The 24,850-nt window shown below is 35.4% G+C and overlaps 1 long non-coding RNA gene across 3 annotated transcripts in view; it reads right to left on the bottom strand.

Annotated features, from left to right (window-relative positions):
- Positions 1–24,850, bottom strand: part of LOC129532138 (uncharacterized) — a 439,616-nt gene that overhangs the window by 398,939 nt on the left and 15,827 nt on the right. For all 3 annotated transcript variants that reach the window (XR_008677770.2, XR_008677769.2, XR_010129647.1), the window contains exon 2: positions 13,228–13,364. This is a non-coding gene — a long non-coding RNA (uncharacterized lncRNA). The remainder of the gene's footprint in view (positions 1–13,227; positions 13,365–24,850) is intronic.

The raw sequence follows: 24,850 nt of genomic DNA on the forward strand, positions 1-24,850 counted from the left end.
TAAAAATCTGTCTCACTATTTTCTCTGTAAGAATGGCTGAGTATCCAAGAGGTATTCCTAAATGAGAATTTAAGGGCATGGAAAGAGAAAGTACATATATAAACATACATCTCTTAAATGCAGGAGTGGAAAATGATCTCCAAATAGCTTTAAATAGATAAAATATGCATGTTAGGAGAGCAAGAGTAAAGAGTGAGCACTATATCACTTGTTTCCTGGATTTTAAATACTTAAAACACATAAGAAGAGTGTTTAAAATACTTCAAGCGCATGCATAAACACATACACATTCTAAAAGCCTAGAATGACACCTTCATCCTGTCCTTTGCCACAAGAAACTGACCTTTGCACCAATCTAGGTTCCTAGCCCAGAGACAGAAGGGAAAGATATCTCAGCAAAAGATCAAAGTAGCATGTATTTTCCCCTATAGATACTCTCGTTACTTGGATGTTGCTTAAAATGAATCTCTCTCCCACTTACTCTGTTGTCTAGGGCTAACAAGCTTTGTGACAATGACAGCGGCCAATCCCATTCTCCCTGCTGCCTGAAGTCCAGACAATAGCTAAATTCACTGCACCTTTCTCACTTGCTAGAAGTTACAGAGGCATTTATTATGCATTCATGAATAGACCAGTGCAATAAGAGTAGTTGCTATTGTGAGTAGCAATTCCTGCCTTTATGAAAAAACTATAGAACTGACTCACACAAAGAGACAGATTGACATGTTCAGGATAAAGTTGTGGGAGCCAAGCCCCACGACTGCTCCCAGTGAACCTCAGCACTGGAATTCACACCCCTGTGTTCTTCCCTACAACACTAGGTAGAACTGAATTGTGATACCAATAGAATATTGTAGAAATCACAGAGTGCGATGTCCGAGGCCAAGTCACGAAAGCCTTCTTTCTCCTGCATTACTCACTTTGAGAGAAGCTGCTCATTATGCATTTGGGGGAAACTCCAATAGCCCTATGGAGAGGTCCTTGGAGCAAAGAACCTAAGCCTCTTGCCAATTTCCAGCACCAACTTTTCTGCTATATGATTGAGCCATCTTAAAAGAGAATCCTCTAGCCCCAGTCAAGCTGTTAAATGACTGCAGCTTGGTTGACATGTAACAGCAACCACATGAAGAAACTAAAGCCAGGACCAACCAGCTAAGCTGCTCCTGAATTCCTGCCTCATAGGAAGGGTGTGAGAACATAAAGATTTCTTGTCATTTTAAGCCATTTAGAGGTCATTATTTTTGCAGCAATAGGTAACTACTTTCAAATTGTATTTTAAATCTATCCTATGCCTTACCCATTTCCCCATCATTTCTTGCTCCACTATCTTGCCTATACTATTAATCATCCCTAACCTATCCTACCCCTAAAGTTATTAATGAAAGTATAACTCTGTTCCTGTTACTCCCCTTTTAGAAATCTCTCATGATTGTCAGTAACTTACAAGGTAAAATTCAAACATTTTTACATTATTGCAACCTGGTCACAATTTAGCTTTTCAGTTTCATCCTCCATGACTCCTTCAACATATTCTTTAAATTTGTTTATACCAAATGATTTCCCTTTTTCCAACCATGCCTTGCACTTCACGCCTTTTACATTGCTCCCTCCATTCTTTACCTGAACCATCTTTGCCACATATCTCTCCTTAGAGAGATCATTTTTTAATATTAAGGACAATTGTTACATCTTCTCTAGAGTCTTCCCAAATACTTTCCCCAATATAATTAGTTGTTCACTCATTTGTCTTCTCTCAGTACATTAAATATAATGGTGGTAGAGTAAAAGCTTAATATATTACATTGTGTTATAGTTGACTGGATGTGTTTTTACCTCCTCTATCAGACTGTGACCTTCCTAGGGAAAAGAATCCTGTTTTAGTCATCTTTTATTCCCAGAGCTTTGACATGCTAAATGAGACATAGTACAAACTCAATCAATGTTTGTTAAGTAAATGAAAAAACAAATAGGTGAAAGTTAGAATGTACTATCTCTTCTCTTCTTTTTTTATTCATTTCCTCAACATTAAATTGAGGGAATTTAAAATTCACGAGGTCCTATTTAATTTGGTCAAAAGGACCTATTTTTTTTACTTTCAAATTTTCTCCTAAACCCATTATCTTCGTGCTCTCATATTTCCCATTCCCTTGCTGGAACCATTGGCTGTAAAGGAGCACAAAATTGTATACGATCGCAATGAGAAAAAGATTTTCAATATTGCGTAACTCTGTATGGGAGTTAGGTCAGGGAGAGAAAGAGTCAATGCCTTAACACTGACACGCAGGTGGGTCCATAGTTAGCTGCCAAAACTAAACAAAGAATAAAATAACCATTAGAATGTCAGAATAATACTTTTGTGGCCCATAGAAGTTCTGGATTATTTAGTAACTCAATAAACAATTGTAGTTTATGTTTAGTTATTCTAATATATTTAAGTTTCTTTATTTCCCTAAGTTGACAATATTATGATTTCTTTAGAAACTATCAAAAAACACTTTTGATCATACTTCAAGCCAAATCAATTGACTTGCCACACTTTAATAAACTTAACATTTGACAGTTCTTCATAATTCTTTGTGTGTTTTTGTAAATTTGTGTGTGTGTCTAAGACCTTTAAATATATTGTGTATTGATAAAAATAAGGTCACAGGCTGGGCGTGATGGCTCAAAGGTATAATCCCAGCACTTTAGGAGGCTGAGGTGGGAGGATTGCTTGATGCCAGGAGTTCCAAACCTGCCTGGGCAACATAGCAAGACCTCATCTCTACAAAAATATTTTTAAATTAGCTGGGCATGGTGGCACACACTTGTAGTTCTAGCTACTTGGGAGGCTGGGAGTATCCCTTGTACCCAGGAGTTGGAGGCTATGGTGAGCTATGATCACGTCACTCCACTCCAGCCTGAGCAACAGAGCAAGACCCTGTCTCTACAAAAACAAAGAAAATAAAGTCATAAATACTTAAGTAAAGGCAAATCCTTGCATACTCTACATACTTTTTTTAGAAATTAGAAGATTTTAAATGATGCATAGGAAATATCTAATCTCATGGCTTCAAATAATGGAATTAAATTTCCGTCTCAAGTGAGAGATATTTTCCCCATAATTACACAGGTATAGTACACACTGAAATCCAGCTGGGCCATCCACTACATCCTCAAACTGTTGGACCCATTGAATAATGGCCTGTTGCAGTTGGTACTAAAGACACACAAACACAAAAAAAGAGCATTTACGTAAAGCAGATTTAAAACAGACTTTTCATCAAAATGCCACACTCATTTCTAAAGTTTCCCAAAAGAGTTAATTGTCTACCTTTAATTAATTAAGAAAATTAAACAGAAATTGTTCAAATGACAACCTAAGTGGTCAATAAACAAAAAATAAAATTCTGATCATGCAAAACAATATCCATTTATTCAACCAAAAATTCACTTGATGTTTTTAAACTTCTGCGTTAAATAGCACTTTCTGTTTACATAGTATTATATTATCATAGTTGCAATCTACATTTCTGAACTGTTGAAGAAAAACATAAGAACAAGTCATATTTCCTATATAATATTCTCCTACATTTTGTATAGAATTCTGGGTGTAAAATTCTATGTATAATTTCTGTTTCCAACTATGACTGAATAACTGGCACTGGATTAACTATCCAGCTTGAAACAACTATAAAACTTTACAAAATATATGAAGCATCAAAGTGAGATGTTTGACAACAGGTATCAGAGAACTGTAACCTGTGACATAAGGGTACGCCATGAGGTGAGTCCCACAATCACCTGTGGTTCAATCTGGAGGCACCTTCCAAATCATTGCACAAAGATGTGGAGCCCCAGCAGAGCACAGCAGTTTCCTTTTTGTGCAAACTGACAAAACACTTTGTAAAATCTATATGAAAATACAAAGAACTCAAAATAGCCAAAATTATCTTGAAAAATAAGAACAAAATTGGAGTATTCACATTACCTGATGTCAAAACTTATTCTAAAAGTTATAGTATCCAAGACACAGTAATGTTGCATAAGGATAGACAAATAGGTCAATGGAATAGAATTAAGAGTCCAGAAATAGACACACAATTATATAGTCACTTTTTACAAAGACACCAAAAGGAAAGTCATTTCAACAAAAGGCATTGAAACAACTGGATATCCATATGAGGGGAAAAAACAACTTCAAATACGTCTCTCACAATACTCAAACATAATTTGAAAAAGACCATATGTTTAAACACAAAAGCTATTATTGAGTTTTAGAAATGATTTAAATATTCTGATAAAATCCTTTTTAAAATCTATGTATGGTATATGTTTTCTCAAGAATATAAATGCCTACTTATTTTCTTAATGGTGTTTCTTTGATGAGCATAAGTTTTCAACTTTTATGAAGTCTAATTTATCTTATCCTTTTATGGTTTGTGCTTTCTGTGCCTTGTGTAAGAAATATTTGACCCCAAAATTGCAAAAATATTTTCCTATATTTTCATACATTATAGAGGCTCAAAACAGATGGCTATGTGTAATGACTACTCTGGTACCTTCTTCAGAGGGTATTTTTCAAAATGAAGAGTTTATCAAAGGTTGCTGAGAATATTGACCTCCATGTCTAGACCAGACCACATACACAGGGGCACAAAAGACAGCTACAAATGTCAGTTTTCTATTACTTTAAGTATTATGCTTTAAAGTTTAATCCAAAGGGGAAAATAAACCTTGTAATATCTTGCTCAATTTCTTTATATACCATGAAATAAGCAATATAGAATATTCAAAATAAATGTAAAAACAATAGATAGAAAACAAAAAAATTTATTTGACTCACATGGCATTCTGTTGGCAAAGAAAATTGTGTTAAGGTTTATCAAATTTTCCCACCAATATTGTATTTTCAATCCAGTACCATCCTCAAGTTATGGTAGATCCTTATGTTCCTGATGTGCCCTTTATCTAATTATTTAAATTACATTAAAAATGCCCAAATCTATTCAGTCATACAAACTATATCTTCTGTGAGTTTTAAGGGAAGTATAAACATTTACAACTTTACAATCACATCAAATTTCAATCAACTAAGATGTAATCAAAAGTATAATTTCAGTTAATCAAAACGACATGTACTTAAAACCAAAAAAGCCAGGCATGGTGGCTCAAGCCTGTAATCCCAGCACTTTGGGAGGCAAGACAGGCTGATCAGTTGAGATCAGGAGTTCAAGACCAGCCTGGCCGACATGGCAAAACACCATCTCTACTAAAAATATAAAAGTTAGCCAGGCACGGCCTGGCTACAGGCCAGCCTGTAGTCCCAGCTACTCGGGAGGCTGTGGCAGGACAATCGCTTGAACCCAGGAGGTGGAGGTTGCAGTGAGCCAGGGTTGTGCCACTGCACTCGAGCCTTGGCAACAGAGCAAGATGCTGTCACAAAAACACACACACACACACACACACACACAAACAATAAAGTATGCATTTTATTTCCCCAATGAAGTGTTTATTAATGACTAGTATCCATAAGAAATACCTTCTTTAAAATCATAAACACTAAACTGTTACATATACTATTAATGTATACATGCACACTATTACATGTACTCATTGTATGTACAGTATTACATATGTTTACTAGTAAAAGTATGGAAAATTCATTCTGATTATAGAATAAGGAATAAAAAGATTCTGATTATAGAATAAGTGAATAAAAAGTTTGAATTCACTGAACATATACTGTGTGTCTCTTTCAAGTTATGATGTGTTATAGCCTGATTAACCTAATAGTGATAGACTAAGGGCACATCTCCATGAGAAACTATGGAAATATGGAGGAGCTTATTCATTCATGTATATCCATCTGGTGGTATATAACCTTTGTATTCTTGATTGCTGACTCAGAAGAAAATTAGAGTGTTACTTAAGCCAGATTAGAGTCACCACATGTACCAATCCATAAACTTGGACTGGCCTTTGAAATATGATCCAGCTAGTAAGCACCCAGACTTCTATTAGATCTGGGGAACACAAAGATAAATAAGACACAACTTAAACCCTCTAAATGAAATGGTTCTCAAACATTCTGACTGAAACCAATTAAACTGGGACAATCACCCACAGCTAATTTATCTGAAATTTGACTTACAAACAAATTTTGGGAGCATTATGTACATTCTTCAGCAAGAGAGCTATAAATAATTCATTTTACACAAGAATCAATTTGTGCTTTTAAGTCTAACTATTGCAGTATTATGGATCAAAATTCTTGCTAATGCTCGTATGCATTGCTGCATTCTATTGGATTAGGTAAACCACTGAAAATTGGTAAGTCATTGATAAAATGACATTAAAATATCAATGATTTATAATTTAAACCCAAAAATAGTATTAATTTAAAAACTACAACTAAGTGATGATAAAATGGTAAAAGTATCCTTTCTGGAATTACTGAGAATCACAACTAACAAGCACATCTTGAGAAAAATATAATTCTAAGATAAGTTAATATGTAATAATAACATCATACAGTTTATGATGCAAATGTCAGTAATCCTTATAATTCTTTTCATAAAATATCCTTTGCGTTTATCCATTTAACAAATTTATTGAGATTCTTACATGTACTAGACACTATACACTATACTCAGTGCTGGGGGTATAATAGCAAAAATATAACAAATATAAATGATCATGTTATCGAGGTACATATGATGAGAAGAAAAATAATCAACCAACCAATCATGAAGAAGTACAAAATGAAACATTATGAAATTATATATATATATATATATATATATATGCTGAGAGAGAGAGAGGCTTTATGTATATGTATGCATACATATATATGTATGTAAACACACACATTAAGGGACTTTGGCTTAATCACAGGGTCAGATGAAGCCTCCTGAGGAAATGGTCCTTGTGATAAGATGTAAAAGTTAACTGAAGAAGAAGATGGGGCCAGGCACAGTGTCTCAAGCCTGTAATCCCAGCACTTTGAGAGGCTGAGGCAGGCAAATCACTTGAGGCCAGGAGTCTAAGACCAGCCTGACCAACATGGCGAAACCCTGTCTCCACTAAAAGTACAAAAATTAGCTTGGCATGGTGGCACATGCCTGTAGTCCCAGTTACTTGGGAGGCTGAAGCATGAGAATTCCTTGGACCCAGGAGGCACAGGTTGCAATGAGCTGAGATTGCACTACTGCACTCCAGCCTAGGCGACAAAGCGAGATTGTCTCAAAAAAAAAAAAAAGGTTACATTCACTTAGAACATCAGAAAGAGCATGTGCAATATCTGGGGTAGAGCCAGCTTGGGGAACACAATAAAGTCAAGGAAAGCCTGCATGGCTGCAGGAGGCAGTGAGAGGCAAAGCACAGTGTGGAATGAGAATGGAAAACTGGGTTAGAAAGACAATATGCAAGGCTTGTAGGCTTTTTTAAGGATTAACATCTAACAAAATGAATTGTTTCAATTTAGCATTTAGTTTACAGAATATCCTGGTGACATTGTGAGTAAGCTAGAAGAGAAATTAGCACCTACAAGAAATGCTTTGTGTCTCCCTTTTGGGGAGATGGTGAGTATATTTTTACATTTAAGATATAGTTGCATTATGCTGCATGACATAGTTATTATTGCCTAAATGTGTATAGTTCAAATTTGGATGATGTGGACTCTGCTAGATAATGTGTGTTGATACTCAATGGGATAATATATAATCCCAAGGGCCATATAAATATAATACATATTGCATGTTTTAAAATATACATTGATGGTGTCATGAATATGTCATCAAAGATATTCAAAGTCATCCTTGCCTTTCTAAGTAAATACTTCCCTCTATCACAAGAATTAAGAGCCTAAAAACTGTATTTGCCAGACACTCTTGCAAGAAATTTTCTGAGTTAAATTCTGCCAAGAAGATGCACTCTCATAAAATGTGGAAGTTTGAAAAGAAAGAGAAGCATTGTCCTCCTCCAAAAGCAATGCATAAATCATGTCTTAAACTATGAACAAGACTTGAGAGCAGGTAGCTTATTTTGGAGTTCATCCAGAAGCAGAAGAGGTGGAAAAGCGACACAAGGAAGGGAAGAAAGCCAATAAAATGACATCGACATATGGATTACAGCTGTAGTCAACTGAGGCTCAATCCTGCTGGAACCCTTGGAGGGATTATATAGACTAGACTTCAGAATTGTTCCACTGAGGGTAAGGAGGTGCCATGTTCATTCACCAACTTCTGATCCTCAGTGGTTGAAGGTTGCTCCTGGGGCATTCATTTTCTGATACTCATGTCCTGCCCCACATGCAGCATGTCTGTACAGCCAGATAAAGCCCTCAGACAGAGAGACATAGCTTCTGAATGTATAGGAATTGATCCCACAAAGCTTCAAGGGGTATTTTAGAGGGACCAAGATCTATAATGAGTACAGAGCTCTTAGAACTCACTTCATCCCTGCAGGAGGTTGAGATTATTGGCATCAACTTTATGATTCCTGCATTTCTGGGTTCTCTAAATACCAGAGCACTTTCTTCTGATGTTTCCTGCCTCTGATTTCCAACCATGTTGTGTCTAATTTCCTGTATTAAATACCTTCTACCTAAAGTGGTTTCTGTTTTCCTGACCATACTAGCTGATATGGGCAGGATAGGAATAAAGATGTGGAGATATTCAAGAAATATTTAATATCTAAAAAAAATCACCTCAGTCAATAATTACATGAGAGAAAGGTGAAAGAGGAAAAATCTATAATGATTAAAGTAGCATAGAAGAAATACATTTGTTCATATTAGAGTGAGGGGCAAGGTGAGGGAAATAACTATTTTTCAGATATGTAGAGTTTGATGAAACTTCAATACACTTAATGGGAATTATATTTAGGAGGCAGTTTGATAGATGTATGAATCTGCATTTCAAAAGAGATGTTGTGTTGGTGTCACAGATTTAGAAATCTGAGTTCCAACAATATTTGAAACTAGGTAAGATTTCCTATGAAGACTATTTAAAACAAGAATAGACACAAAAATTGAAGGTGCAAGTGAGGGAGTACCTGGGGAGAAAATTGAGGACCTATCAGTAAAATGTAAAAAAAAAAAAAAATAGAAAAGAAGCCAAGGAAGAAGAAAATTTCAAGACTGACCGCAGTATCAAAGAGAACAGATCTGGGGGAAAAAAAAAAACAAAAACAAAAAACAGAGAGAGAGAGAGATTCTAAAGTATCCTTTGAAATGGACAACGATTAGATCATTGGTAATTGAAGCAAAAGCATTCTCAGTCGTATAATTGGAACAAAGCTTGACAGAAATAGGTTGAAATTTTTAAATTTAGCTGTAACAGCAAGAGAAGAAGGGAGGTTACTAGAAAAAATACATATATATGTAAATATATGTATTATGAGTTCCATAACAAATTTTTATGGTATTCATTTACCTATCTGTATATTCAACTTCATAAAAACACTATAAATACAAATACTTATTAACTTTTTAAATATTTATTCAATATTGTTTCAGGTTTTTTTGAAGACTTTATTTCTTTTACAAAAGAATCATTTTGTCTTGATTTATATCTGGGTAGTCATTTTAAATGTACAAGTTTTCCTTATGTTTAAGTAATATTAAATAAAAGTTTGTTCTTTCTTACATACTCTAATTATTTAGCTTGTATGCTACTTCCATGTTGAAAGTGATAAAGCTTTTAATACACGAGAGCTGCCTACTAGAAGCTCAGAAATGCTTGTGTTAATTGAGAATCTGTCAGTATGTTACTCCTGGATGCACGTGGATAAATCATACTGGTATTAGTAGGATTACAATAATGCAATGCAATAAGGCTTTACAGCTCTTTATTTTTAACACAATTTATGGCTTGTGGCACACAATACTACTTAAAATGTGAATTTAGAAAATCCTATGCTAAGCACAGTGGAAGCAGCATTTTTTTTCCTGTTTTAGAATTTACATCTGCAGTACTCAAAAAGTTCTACGCGTCTGTCATCAATAAACAGTACTAGATTATATGCTAAACACCAGAGATACAAGGATCAGAGAGACATGCCTTAGGACTTTTTTTTCAAACCACAGCTTGACACCAATTAGAAATTTGTTACATCAGTATCTTAGGTTGCACCGATGTTTCTAATGGGATGGAAAGGAAGGAATGACAATGGAATGGGATGGAAAATATCTGCATACATTACCTATTACAAATATAAGTATTATTTCATGAAATTGAATTTCAGTTTTATACATTACTCATATAAGGATGTGTTTGGTGATAGACATGCAAATACAGCATTTCAAACTAATAATATAAGTGCTGTGATAAAAGGATATTCCAGTCATATATAAGCTAGAGAAAAGGGATTTAACCCAGCCTGCAGAGACACAGGAATCTTTAAGAAGGAAATAAATGCAGTATTCACCAGTTATACTAATCAACATCAGGTTATTCATTAAATAAAATCCTAAATGTACTGTGGAAGAACAATTTGAAGTGGTGCTATTGGAAATATTTTTATGCCTTATAAAATTCTGTAAAATACTGCTTAGATATTGAGACTTCACAAGCTACAATGACACGACCGTTAACCCCACTGAAAAATAGTTATTGCCAGTTATGGTGGCTTGTGCCTGTAAATCTTAACACTTTGGGAGGCTGAGGTGGGAGGATGGCTTGAGACCAGGAGTTCAAGACCACCCTGGGCAACATAGTGAGATCCTATCTAATCAAAAATAAAATAAAATTAGCCAGGCATGGTGGCTCAAGCCTGTAGTCTTTACTACTCAAGAGGCTAAGGCAGAAGATTGCTTGAGCCCAGGAGTTCAAGGCTGCAGTGAGCTATGATCAGAGCCCAGATGACAGACCAAGACCTTGTCTCTAAAAGAAAAAAAAAATTAAACAAAATACTAATATAATAATTTTTTCCACAATTTTTGTTTTACAGTTCACTTTTCTTTTTTTTTTTGTTTTCTTTTTTTTCTTTTTTTGAGACACAGTCTATGTCGCCCAGGCTGGAGTACAGTGGCACGACCTCAGCTCAATACAACCTCGACCTCCCAGGGTCAAGCGATTCTTCTGCCTCAGCCTCCTAAGTAGCTGAGATTGCACCTGGCTAATTTTTGTATTTTTAGTAGAGACGGAGTTTCACCATGTTGGCCAGGCTGTTCTGAAAACTCCTGACCTCGGGTGATTGCCCATCTCAGCCTCCCAAAGTGTTGGGATTACAGGCGTGAGCCACCACACCTGGCCTAGAGTATACTTTTCAATTTATAGTTAAAAATATGTCTTGAAAGAAATAATATGTTACTCCTATTTGGATTTTTTTCAAATTAACTTTTTTACTCTTTAAAGTCGGTAGCTCCATATTAAGAAGAGGAAGCATAAATACTGAATGAAGCATACATATTTGAAACATTTACATTAGGCTTCAGAACATTTTCACCAATGTTCTATGGAACAATGGACATATTCTATGTTCAATGGACACACTCACCTTGATTCTATCTTTGATTTGTTTTACAATTCTGCAAGGCCTCTAAGTAATGGAATGTTACAGGTTTCAATAACCAGTTACATGGTGATGATACTCAAGTCTATACTCAGTTCCAGGTCTGTATTTTCCAGTATTGAACAGCTCCTTTTGTATATTCCACAAATACCTCAAAATCAGCCATCTTCTAAATAAATTTATTATTTTATACCAAAAATAAGATTCCCTATGTACAGTAGAGTACATAACCAGCTACGTGGTTAGTAGCACCATCATCTAACTAGTCACTTGAGCAAGAAAGCTAGTAGTTATCTGAGATTCCCTCCTCGCCATTATATTACCATTTTCAATTAGTTAATGAGACTAGAGGATTTTCCAAACTCAATTTACCTCTCCTTCCCTCCCTCTTCTTTATTCACCTTCCACTGCTTTAGTTCAACTCCTCACTTACACAAATTTAGTATCCTCCCTACCTCCCACCTTCTTCTCTAACTCAACCTCTTCTCTGCTGTCAGAGTAACGTTTCTGTAACAGAAATTAAACTACGTCATTCCTCTACTTAAAATTCTGTAATGGCTCCTTATTTCTGATAAAATAAGATCCTTAGTATATAAGGCCCTTCTACTACCTACTACCTTGTCCTCAAAGACAGTAATTCTATCTTAACATCATTATATCTGCAGCCCAACTCTTTAACAAGCTTACTGTTAGGTAAGCCCAACTCTTTAACAAGCTTACTGTTGGTACCTGCTTTCTAGCCACAACTCCCATCACCCTTTCTGCCTCACATGATGCACATCATTTTTCTAGCAGGACTAAATCATCTGCCAGTGCCAGAGTACATAAATCTATCTCAAGCTGTGACTTTTCACAGGCTGGTCCTTTTCCTGCTGTTACAGGTTTCTTTTTACAATTCATGCTCCAAGACTCAGTAAAATGTTCCTACATGGTTTCATGCCTTTTTTCCTATTTTTTTTGGATTTTTTTCCAAAATTTCCAACTTTTCAAGACAAAATTAACTATTGCCTCTTCTGTATTCCTGTTGCCCTTTGTAGATTTATTATTATTATATTTATTATAAGTATTTTATCAACATAATTCATTTGATTATGATAACACTTATAATATTGCTGTAACTGCTCAGGTTTTTAACACCACTCCTAGATATTGAACCTTCAAAGTTCAGGATTCTATTCATTTTTATATCTCCAGCATTCATCACAGTCTGGCTCCCAGGAAGTGAACTTAATAAAGGTCTGTTGAATAAATATATCAACATGAGACAAAAATAATATCATTAAGTAATTGGTTGTTACTTTAAATGTTCTCCTCTGAAAAGACATTATGATTAGGGCGTGTGATCATTAGGCTACATCCGAATTAATCTTGGAGATGATCATTGTTGTCATATGTTTATATGCAATCAAAACATTATGGTTATTAGGTTGCTTTTGTCTTTTCCATATCGGAGAGACAAATTTCAACCTTGTCAGGATTTTTTTGTACACCACACCATGCACTTTGCAGCATGGAATATTCTTTTTCAACCTCTAATAGCAAGGGGTAAGGAGGTGGACATAAGAAAGGCTAACTTGGTATGAATGGATCTTGGGACAATTATGCTTCTCTGCATGGCTTGGTTAACAGGACCCTCGACATTTTGCTCATGATCCATTTATCAGACTGTAATTTCTAGTATTCACTTTCTTCCTTCATGAAAATCCAAACTGTTTATCTTTAGGTGCTTACCTTAAAAACAAAAGTTGCTCAGGCTGGGTGTGGCGGCACACTCCTTTTTTGGAGGAGCATTTTGGGAGGCAAGGTGGGCAGATTGCTTGAGTCCAGGAGTTTGAGACCAGCCTGGGAAACATGGAGAAACCCCGTCCCTACAAAAAAAAAAAAAAAAAGTTAGTCAGCCTGGTGGCATGCATCTGTGATCCCAGCTACTCAGGAGCCTGATGTGGAAGAAACACCTGAGCCTGGGAAGTCGAGGCTGCAGTGAATCGTGATTGCACCACTGCACCTCCAGCCTGGGCGATGGAGTAAGACCCTATCACTAAATAAATAAATAAACTAAAATTTTTTTAAGTTGCTAATCAAATAGGATTGGACCACAAACCCATGAGTGAGCCCAGCTAGCATTAAGTAGACCCAACCAGCCTACGCATACATTCATAAGCAAAAAATCAGTGCATATTTTATGTCATTTTGTGTTTTTATGCTATTTTGTGGTTGCTTATTTCATAGCATTATTGTGGCAATGGATAGCTGAAACAGAATTCTAGTTCAGAAAGTCTCCAATTAAAATATACCAGTAACAGGTAGTTGTGAGAGTTTGCCAGCCCTTTAGTATCCATTTATAGCAATCTTTGGAGAGATGTAGATTTGCCTTCTCTTCTCCCACTGATAGGAGACCAGGCACAGTAGGCAATATAAAAAGAATTAGACCTGAATGTCTGGAAAGCAAAGTTTTAGCTGTGGCTGTACTACTAGGTAATAGGGGCCTCAGACAAGTTAAAATAAGATAATATTAAGATTACAGTTGTTCCCAAATCTGACTATAAAAGTACTGGAGAAATTTTCCGGTGACATTGTTTTTGACATAAATTCCCAGTAGTTCCGAGGTGGTACTAGAAAAAAGCTTTTAAAAGTTGGTTATCTGCAAGATTAGGGGTCTCAAATCCTCAGTTGTATTTGCAAGTTATTTTTACGGGGCATTCCAGATTATTTTTTGTCATTCTTTTCTTTGGTGAGCGATTGGTATGAATAAAATTACTTAGAAAATAAGTGGTGCATTAACACCAAAAAATGAATAAAGCCCCTCTCTAATGATGAATTAACCACTCCAATGCGAAAAGGTCTATGTATTTTCTAAGTAAAATGGTGTTTACAATCTACAGTCTGGTTGTGGTAGGCAGAATTCTAAGATTTCCAGTCCCTGGTGTATACAAACACCTTCTCTCATTCAATCAAACACTAATCTAGGTGCTAGTGTGAAAGCATTTTATAGATGTAATTAAGCTCCCAAATCAGTTGACCTTAAAGTAGAAAGATTACAATCGCAGAGAGTCTGGCCTAATCACATGAGCCCTAAAAAGGAAACAGGTTCTTCCTGATAAAAGAGATTCAAAGCATCAGAGGACTCCATGTCAGGGAGATTATCTAATGCTGGCTTTGAATATAGAGGGGGCCACAGGGCAAAGAATGCAGGTGGCCTCTAGGAGTGGAAAGCAGCCCCTAGATGACTGTCGGCAAGGAAATGTGGACCTCAGTACTACAACCACAAGAAATTAAATCTTGCCACAACCACATGAGCTCCAGAGAAGAAGACAGCTAAAAAAACATCTTGATTTAGCTTTCTGGGACCTTCAGCTAAGCCATGGTCAGACTTCTGACCTATAGCAGTGTGGGATAATAAAATGGCTGTTTCTTCAAGCAGTAAAGTTTGTGGAAATTTGTTGTACAACATTACAAACCTAACACACTAATATAAAGGGTTCTGTATTTGAATTTTGGAATTTAGGAAAGCTGAGTTCCTGGATCCATTACTGTAATTGATTAGATAGCCTAAAACAAGGCAATGGCTTTCCTTAATGCCTTCCCTTAGCCTGTAGAATCCCATAACAAAGCAGCTTAATATTACACAAAGTAATATATTCAGAATTTAAATACATCCTTAAAACAAATGTAGAAATAAAATATTCACTTTGCTTTGCTTTTCTTACATTGTGAAGAATCCCTCCTATCTGTCATAAAAATGACTTGATTTTAATTAGAAGTCTAACAAAAAAAGTAACTATGATATTCCAAAAAAAACTCAGTCATCAGTTCTGGCAAACATTCTGTTAATAAATGATGTTATTAGTATTTTATGTATTTAATTTTGATGATTCTGAAATAATTATCGATATTATATTTATTATTTAAGTCTACTATTCTATAAGTAAATCTAGGTTAATCTGGCAGAAACCACTGCTCTGAACTCAGTGGAAAAAAAGGAGAGAGAGAAATCTATTCAGTTTACCTTGTAAAATTCTCTGAGCAATCTCTTTAAAGCACACATACAAAAATTAGAATTTAGAATTTAACAATTCAGAATTTCAGCGATTTTCATTTAGAATTTCAGCAATTTACATTCTTTTAATAATTGCTTCAGTGATTATGTTATTAAAATAAAGTACCTGCATTTGCCATGATGAAGTATCAACACAAGTCATTTGTTTTACAAAAGGTATTGGCTGCCATCTCTTGGATTGTGTGAGCATTGTGCTTCAAAAAGAATAAACAAACCCTCAGCCTTTGCAAAAATTTCTTCACAAAAGAAATCAAAAAAAAGTGTGAATAGTTGAGCAGCAAACAAATATTAATTGTATGTATTTGATTATTTCACTTAGAAACATGACTTACATATGTGGTTAATTTTTCTTGGATGTGTTTTTAAAAGGTTTATTCAAACAGGAGGCAAATAAATGTATACATTATCCTAATTTTAGATGTTATGTTTTTATTTAAAACATTATTTGCACAGTTTCACTTAATGATTTTTCCATCTTATTCTATAGCTATGGCTACAACACTAGTCACTTCTCTCTTTAATATATGAGTTAAGATGCCAAGTCTGATTCCTTTCTTCTGAACCTAATTGACAGTACAAATCCTTCAGAGATAAATAATTATGGTTTCTCACTAGAATCAAGTTTATTTTCATCTTACAGATATCATGTGGTTGAAACTAATAGGACAAAGAGAACGCTTAATTATTGATATAAAACTAAACTACACTCATTTTACGGTGGTGATAAAAACTCACATTTCAATCTTCTCTCCATTCATGATTGATTCTGTATGGCATCTGTACATACTTTTTTAAATTCTATAAATTAATGATTTTCTAAAAGAATAAAGTATTTGAGAAGACTCAGTCTCTAAATATATATTTAATTTTACCTATAAGATACCTAACATGAAAGACTATAAAAGTAAAAACCAAAAAATATTAAAAACAAAGGCAGTTTTTCTGTCATATAAAAGGAAATTGTATCACAACCTACAAATAACCAAATGTAAATTAAATGAGTCTGTTTTTATAGTAATAACTGTGAATAAATGCAAACATCATACTCCCATCAGAGCTCACTATGTATGTGAGAAGTAGAAACCTCCCTTAGCAATTAGTAGATTGCAGTAATAGTGTGCAGTTTTGTAACAGAACATTTTGTTACTTTTTAAAACTTTGGGTTTCTATTTTTAATATGTTCTATTAAACAATTTGAGATAGTAAAAAGAAAACCATTTAATTGCTTCTGAGGTTGTGAAAACTCCTTGGGTATTTGAAATGATCTAACTTTAAAATAATTATTATTACGTTGTTAAGAATTGAGTGTTCATGTAATTCATAATTATTTGCCTTCTCACCAGGCAGATCATCTAGGATGAAATTACAGAAAAATTAAGGAATGGTGTGTCAGATATACAAGTAGTTTTGAATTCAAATTTGATTATTTAAGTAGTAAAATTCACATTGCTTAATTTCTTAATTATCTAGGCAAAAACTTCAAGTGAAATACCAAATATGTGGAAAGTAGAAAATATGTGAATACAAAGAGAATCCTAACTCTTGTCACCAAGAGAAGAACAGTGTTGATGTTGCTGGTTTAGAGCTGTAAAGTTGTGACACCTGGTGGATATTGTTGAAAAGGCACGTGATACAGCAAAAGAAACTATTGACAAAGTAAACAGACAACCTACAGAATAGGAGAAAATATTTGCAAACTACGCATCTGACAAATCTATAAGTAACTTAAAACAAATTTAGAAGAGAAAAATAACCCCTTAAATAGTGGGCAAAGGACATGAACAGACACTTCTCAAAAGAAGACATACATGCAGCCAACGAGCATATGAAGAAAAGCTCAACATCACTGGTCATTAGAGAAATACAAATCAAAACCACAATGAGATACCATCTCATACCGGTCAGATGGCTATTATTAAAAAGTCAAAAAATAACAGATGCTGGCAAGGTTGTGGAGAAAAGGGAACATTTATACACTGTTGGTGGGAGTGTAAATTAATTCAACCATTGTGGAAAACAGTATGGCAATTCCTTAAGAGCTAAAAGGAGAACTACCATTCCACCCAGCAATCCCATTACTGGGTATATACCAGAGGAATATAAATCATTCTATCATAAAGACACACGCTCATTAATGTTCACTGCAGCACTATTCACAACAGCAAAGACGTGCAATCAACCTAAATGCCCATCAATCACAGATTGGATAAAGAAAATATGGTATATACACACCTTGGAATACTATGCAGCCATAAAAAAGAATGAGATAATGTCTTTTGTGGGAAAATAGATGGAGATGGAGGCTATTATCCTTAGCAAACTAATGCAGAAACAGAAAACCAAATACTGCATGTTCTCACTTATAAGTGGAAGCTAAATGATAAGGACTTATGAACACAAAGAAAGAAACAACAGACACCGGGATCTACTTGATGGGAGAGGGTGGAAGAACGGGGAGGAGCAGAAAAGATAACTACTGGGTACTGGTTTAATACCCGAGTGATGAAGTAATATGCACAACAAACCCCTGTGACACATGTTTACCTATGTAACAAACCTTCACTTGTATCCCAAAACCTAAAATAAAAGTTAAAAAAAAGAGAAAAGGCATGTGATAGCCATGTGCAGTTAAATTCAGCAGCCAAGAGCCCCCTGTGGCCATTGAGCACTTGAGGTGCAGCCAGCCAAAATGGAGATGTGGTATTCAAAGACCTTGTATTAAAAAAATATATAATATCTAATAATGTTTTATATTGGTTACATGTTGAGATGATAATATTCTGGCTATATTTATTAGATAAAATATATTAAAATTGATTTCACCTGTTGCTCTCTTACTTTTTCCTATTTGGCTACTAAAAATTTTAAAGTTATATATGTGGTTCACATTTGTGGTTTATATTTCTATTGGATTGTGCTGTGATAAAATCTAAGGCTTAAATACTATAAAGGTATAAAATTTCTCAGCGTCTTTGTTAGAATAGGAAAAAATGTATGTAATGTATGATTAACATATGGTAGACAAAATTTTAACATGGCTTCCACTGGTCCACATCCTTTTATACCTCCCCATTGGGGTAGGCAGTTTCTGTGAACAGAATGGGATATTATTCCCTTCAATCAGGGTATATTGTATGGCAAAGATAAAGGGATTTCTGCAGATGTAATTAAGGTTTCTAATTAGTTGACTTTGAGTTAATCAAAAGGGAGATTATGCTGGATGGCCTGGCCTAATCAGATGATTTCTTAAAAGACACTCAAAGCAGCAGCAGACACTCACCTATTGGCCTATAAGAAGCAAACTGCCATGTTGTAGGGAAAGCCATGGCCTCCCAAAATGCTGGTGGTAGTACAGGTATGAGCCATCTAACCCAGCTGTGTTTCTTCTCTTGACCAGCGATTGCAAAGATGCACACCTAGGCTTCCCTCAATTGCATATTGTAATTATAGGGTGTTACACATCTCATTTTTGTTATACCTGCCTGTGTCTGCTGATATTAGGTCAATTGATCTGTTTTCTCATATCCTGGCATTTTGGCTTCTTATTTTTGGAAGAGGCCTTTTTTCCCTTAAATTAGTTTTTACTGTGTCAACACATTTCCAAAATACTATAAGACCTACTTTTCTTTAAATTAATTTCTTGTTACCCTAAAGCAGAGTTAGTTGTTCTTGGCACTATAGTTTCAGAACACTTTGCAGAGTTCTGTTACAGAATTTACCATGTTGTATAGTAACTACTTCATGTCTAGATCTACCATTAAATTAAGAATAGAGGCCACACCTTATTCAACATTGCATCCCTAATCTGTAGCAGGCAATAAAATAAAACAAAATAGAATATACCATCAACTTGAATTAAAACCTCAGTGAGCTTCATCAAAACATTTAAAACAAACCTGCATTATTTCCAGTAGTAAACTTCCTTCCCTCTGCAATAAGCTGATTATTTCATTGGTTGAACTAGATCTACAATGGGGTGGTGTAACTAATGGGAAATTGGGGAAGGGGAGGGAGGAGTGGGCGTGAGGTTACAATTGTTTTGTGTCATCTTCCCCCTGCCCTCCACACCCTTATGCCTAATCAACTAACCACTGTCATTGTCTAAGGTTTTAGGGCCAGAACCTCTTAAACAAGTTATTTAAGAAGTTAAGAAGTTGTCAAAAATGTGACTTTCATGCAGGTGAATTTGATATTTTAGATTATAGAAATTGAAAGTGAGAGTAGGTAAAAAGAAGAATATAGTTCTTAAGGGAAAGAAAAGATTAAAACTATGCTCCTATTTTCCACAGTGAAGGTCGTAAGTGTCCTTGAGGTATTTTGGTTAGCTTCACTTCTCATAACTGGTGATATTTATTTTGATAATTACAGTGTAGAAAGGTTTTTTTAAAAGGGAACATTTTCTGACTCCTATATTTATCTGAGTTATTATCTTTCTATGAGATTAGCTATTGTTTCAGCCTGTCTCAGCCAAGTTTATTGGCAATTCCAGTCTATTTGCCAACAACTTAAGAAGCACTTATTTTAAACTAAAGTACACCCCAATCCTTAGATGAAATCCTGCCTTAGGTTCATAATGCCAAATCAATAGAATCATTCAAATCCAAGGTTAACTCTTATCTCGGAACCAAGCTCATTCCTATTGATTAAACTTTTACTTTTGTCTTATTATGAAGAACAGAAGGACCTTGGAAGTGGCTGCAGAAAGAAAGGTGCAATAAACAACCCATTTATGTCCCTTTGTAACATCCATTGATTCATATAATTTTTGCTTTCAATTTTATTCCAAATATAATAGCATGTCTCCTTGTCTATCAGAATTATTTTTTCCTGATTGATGGAGTTTTTCAAATACCAACTATTATCAGTGTTTTTTAAAAAAAATGCTGGGGGAATAAGAGGAATGAGAATAAAACAGACATGTAGCACATGAAACAGTCACAGCATATTTCTGTAAAATTAGAGAAAAAAAGTTTGTGAATGCTTAAAGAATTAATCTGTTTTTCTGTATGGAGAGTCCCTAAATAGCTAAAAGTAGATCAATCATTCAATCTGGCAATCCCCCTACTGGGTATCTACCCAAAGGAAAAGTCATTATATGAAAAACACACTTGCACACATATGTTTATAGCAGCACAATTCACAATTGCAAAGATGTGGAACCAACCTAAATGTCCATCCACTAATGAGTGGATAAAGAAAATGTGGTATATATGCATGATGGACTACCACTCAGCCATTAAAAGGAATGAAATAATGTCTTTTGCAACAACTTGGATGGAGCTGTAGGCCATTATTCTAAGTGAAGTAACACAGGAGTGGAAAATCAAAAACCATATGCCTTCACTTATAAGTGGGATCTAAGCTATGAGTAAATAAAGGCATACAGAGTGATATAATGGACTTTAGAGACTCAGAAGTAGGAGGGTGGGAAGGGGGCTACGAATAAAAAACCACACTTTAGGTATAATGTGCACTACTCTCGTGATGGGTACACTAAAATCTCAGAATTCACCACCATATAGTTCATCCATGTAACAAAAAGCCAGTTGTACCCCAAAAGCTATTGAAATAAAAAAAAAACACACTGTATACCTTAAGTAAATACAATTTTGTTTTTTAAAAAATCTGTTTTTAAAAGAATTTTAGTTTACAAAACTTGGCACTAGCAAATGCTTGATGTTTTTATTCTCCCTATTTTTTCCTTGTAGACATTTTGATATCCTTTTTATTTTGTCTATGATGACAAAAGCAAATATACAGGTAACCATAATAATAAAAGATTTACAGAGCAAAACTAAAGTTTTTCAGAGAAGAAGAAATTCTGCCTCAAGACTGCAGTATCAACTGTTGCCTGAATTTCCATCCTTCTGCCCTGCCCTACAAATTTTCAGACTCATCAGCCCCCAAAAACACATGAACCAATTCAAAAATAAAGAAACTAATTAATTAACTTTATTTCCCTGGAGAACCCTCATGGATAAAATAGGTATGAATGGTATTCTCACCTACAAACAGGTATGCAAGAAATATCAAATTTCTTTTATTTTATTTAAATCAAATTAATTCCAACTTCAAGTGTCCGTCACACAGGCCAGCAGGAAATTCAACCTAGGTCCTAAGAGGTCACAAGCACCCTTTCATCTTTCACTATCATGTTCTCCTTTGATATCTCATTTTCCAAGGTCACTTAGTCCCTGCTATAATTTCAATAGTTGTACCCTCCAAAATTCATGTTGAAATTTAATCCACAATGTGGCAGTGTTGAGAGGTGGGTCCTTTAAGAGGTGAATGGGTCATGAGGGCTCTGCCTTCATAAATACATTAATATATTCATGAATCAATGGGTTAAAAGGTAAATGGATTACTAGGTTATCATAGGATTGGAACTTGTGGCCTTATAAGAAAAGGAAAAAAGACCTGAGCTACCATGTTAGCACATTCAGCCCCCTCACCCTGTGCCACTTTGAGACTCTGCAGAGAGCCCCCACCAGTAAGAAAACCCTCACTAGATGCAGCCCCTCAACCTTGGACTTCTCAGCCTCCACAACCATAAGAAATAAATTCCTTTTCTTTACAAATTATCCAGTTTCAAGTATTCTGTTATAAGCAACATAAAACAGAGTAATACAGTCAGTCCCTAAAGGAAGACAGCTCAGCTCATCCTATGTCAAACCTCAGTGCAGGAATATTTGTCAAATCAGACAGTCCCGTTGCCCTGGGCCCAGGAGAAACACAAAGTAAAACCACTCAAATGTCTTGCCAGTTCCTGCGGTTACTGTCAGGGAATATAGTGTAGATCACCACTATTCTTGGGAGTCATAAACCTCTAGTCTCAGTTTTGGAGAATTAATCTTCCCTTACTCATTTCCATCAAAGGAATTCAGCTTTCTCCTCTGTCCTGAATATTTTTCAGAAGCTCTCTCCATTAAACAAAATCCAAGAAGGCAAGCTATTGACAAGCAACATCTCCTTTCTATCAAGTAATAAAAATTCATCTTGAGAAAGAACAAAGACAAAATTTTCTACCAGTAATGGAGTATAAACATTAGAGGAACAAAATTCAATGTATCAAAAAATGATCATATTCAGTGATATGTTAACCAACAAGTTCTGTGGGAAAGAGGAGGGAAAAAGAACTCTAATTTGTAGGATTTGCCTGCTTCCATGTTGTAAATGTTCCCATTGCAGTTGATTTCAAGCTAACCATGTGACATCACTGAACTCAGAGTTGGAAAGAGATGTTCAGTAGCACATAATTATGTAATATACCTACTACATAGATACAATAGCCATAACCTCAAGAGCATGGATATGCTGATATGTATTACCTTTGTTAACAATACAAATTATTTTCTTGTACATTTGAATAATTTTAGTTTTTTAATAATGGCTTTTTCATGGCTGGGGCACACAATTTCTGAAAATACATCAATCCACTTTTATGAACCAATACTAGCTACAAAAAATGTCAAAAGTCAAATGGCAAGCTGCAGTACAACACTGATCTTAACCACACAATGAAAGACCACAAGCATGACTTTGATAAGAACACTGTTGCTGTGCTGTGAATGTCTGTATTCCTCATTCACATTGAATTCACACTGAATTCACAAAAATTCACCTTGAAACTTAAACCCCAAGCTGATGGTATTTAGAGGTTGGGCCTTTTGGGCAATGATTAAGTCATGAGGTCTCTGCCATCATGAATGGGATTAATGCCCTTATAAAAGAGACTTCACAGAGTTGCCTGGCCCTTCCATCTCTTTTGCAATGTGAGGACACAGCATTGTCTCTTCTGCCATGTGAGGACACAACAACAAGGCACCATCTTGAAAAGAAAGAGCAAATTCCTACCAGAGGCTGGTGCCTTGACCTTGGACTTCCCAGCCTCCAGAACTGTGAGAAATAAATTTCTGTTATAGTCTATTATTTATAAATGATCTGTCTGTGGTGTTTTGTTATAGCAGCAGGAATAGACTAAGACTACCTGTGTAATGAAAATTGGCTCAGCCTCTGCAAACAAGGGAAGTAGACCTAAAGTTTTTTTTCACCTCTTCAGGACAGACAGACAAATCTAGCCTGCTCAAATGAGAACAGCCACCCAGGCCATGAGATCAACTTGTTGCTTACTATTTATAACAGCTGCACTCAAACTTCTTGCTCTCATGACCATTTTGAACTCTTAAAAATATTGGGAAACCAAAGAGCTTCTGTTTATGAGAGTTAATCTCTCAATACTTGCCATATTAGAAATTAATTCTGAAATGTTTCATTAATATTTATTCATTTTTAAATAACAATAGTAAACCTATTAAATAGGTTGACATGTTTAGTACATTTATATTTACATAAGAGCATATTTTATGAAAAATAACTATATTTTCCAGAAAAATAAAGTAATAAGAAAGGTAGCATTGTTTCACAATTTTTCAAATCTCCTTAATGTCTCTCTTAATAGAAAACAGCTGGAAAATGGATTAAGATAGTCTAATAGTCCATGAGGATCTGAATATTGTCAACAACCACTTAAGTGAACTTAGAAGTGGATCTTCCCCTATTCAAGTCTTCAGATAAGATCACAGCCCTGGCAACCCCTTGATTGCAGCCGGAAAGCCAGAAGTCACAGTAAGCCAAGACCAGACTTCTTTTTTTTTTTTTTTTTTTTTTTTTTTTTTTGAGAGAGTCTTTCTGTGTCACCCAGGCTGGAGTGCAGTGGTGCAATCTCAGCTTACTGCAAGCTCCACCTCCTAGATTCACACCATTCTCCTACCTCAGCCTCCCAAGTAGCTGGGACTACAGGCACCCACCACCATGCCCAGCTACTTTTTTGTGTGTATTTTTAGTAGGGACAGGGTTTCACCATGTTAGCCAGGATGGTCTTCATCTCCTGACCTTGTGATCCACCCACCTCGGCCTCCCAAAGTGCTGGGATTACAGGCATGAGCCACCACCCGCGGCCCAAGACCAGATTTCTGACAGACAAAAAGTAGGAGATGATAGATGTTTGTTGTTTTAAACCAATGAGTTTCGGGGAATTCATGACATTGCCATTGAGAACTAATACAAATGGAATAGTTGCTCAACACTCATTTATTTATTCAATGAATGTATATGTTGAATGTGTGTGTACCAGTTACTGTAAGAGGAGAGGAGAAGCAGATGTGACTCTGACATGGGCCCTCTACCCTTAAGGAACCAGTCTGATGAGGGAGATAAATAGGAAAATAGATGGCATACAATATCTATAATGCAAATATAGGAACATAAGACTATAAAAAGGAAAATAACTAACTCTCT

The sequence above is a fragment of the Gorilla gorilla genome, chromosome 11 (assembly GCF_029281585.2).
Source record: "Gorilla gorilla gorilla isolate KB3781 chromosome 11, NHGRI_mGorGor1-v2.1_pri, whole genome shotgun sequence".
In the NCBI taxonomy this organism is placed as follows: domain Eukaryota; kingdom Metazoa; phylum Chordata; class Mammalia; order Primates; family Hominidae; genus Gorilla; species Gorilla gorilla.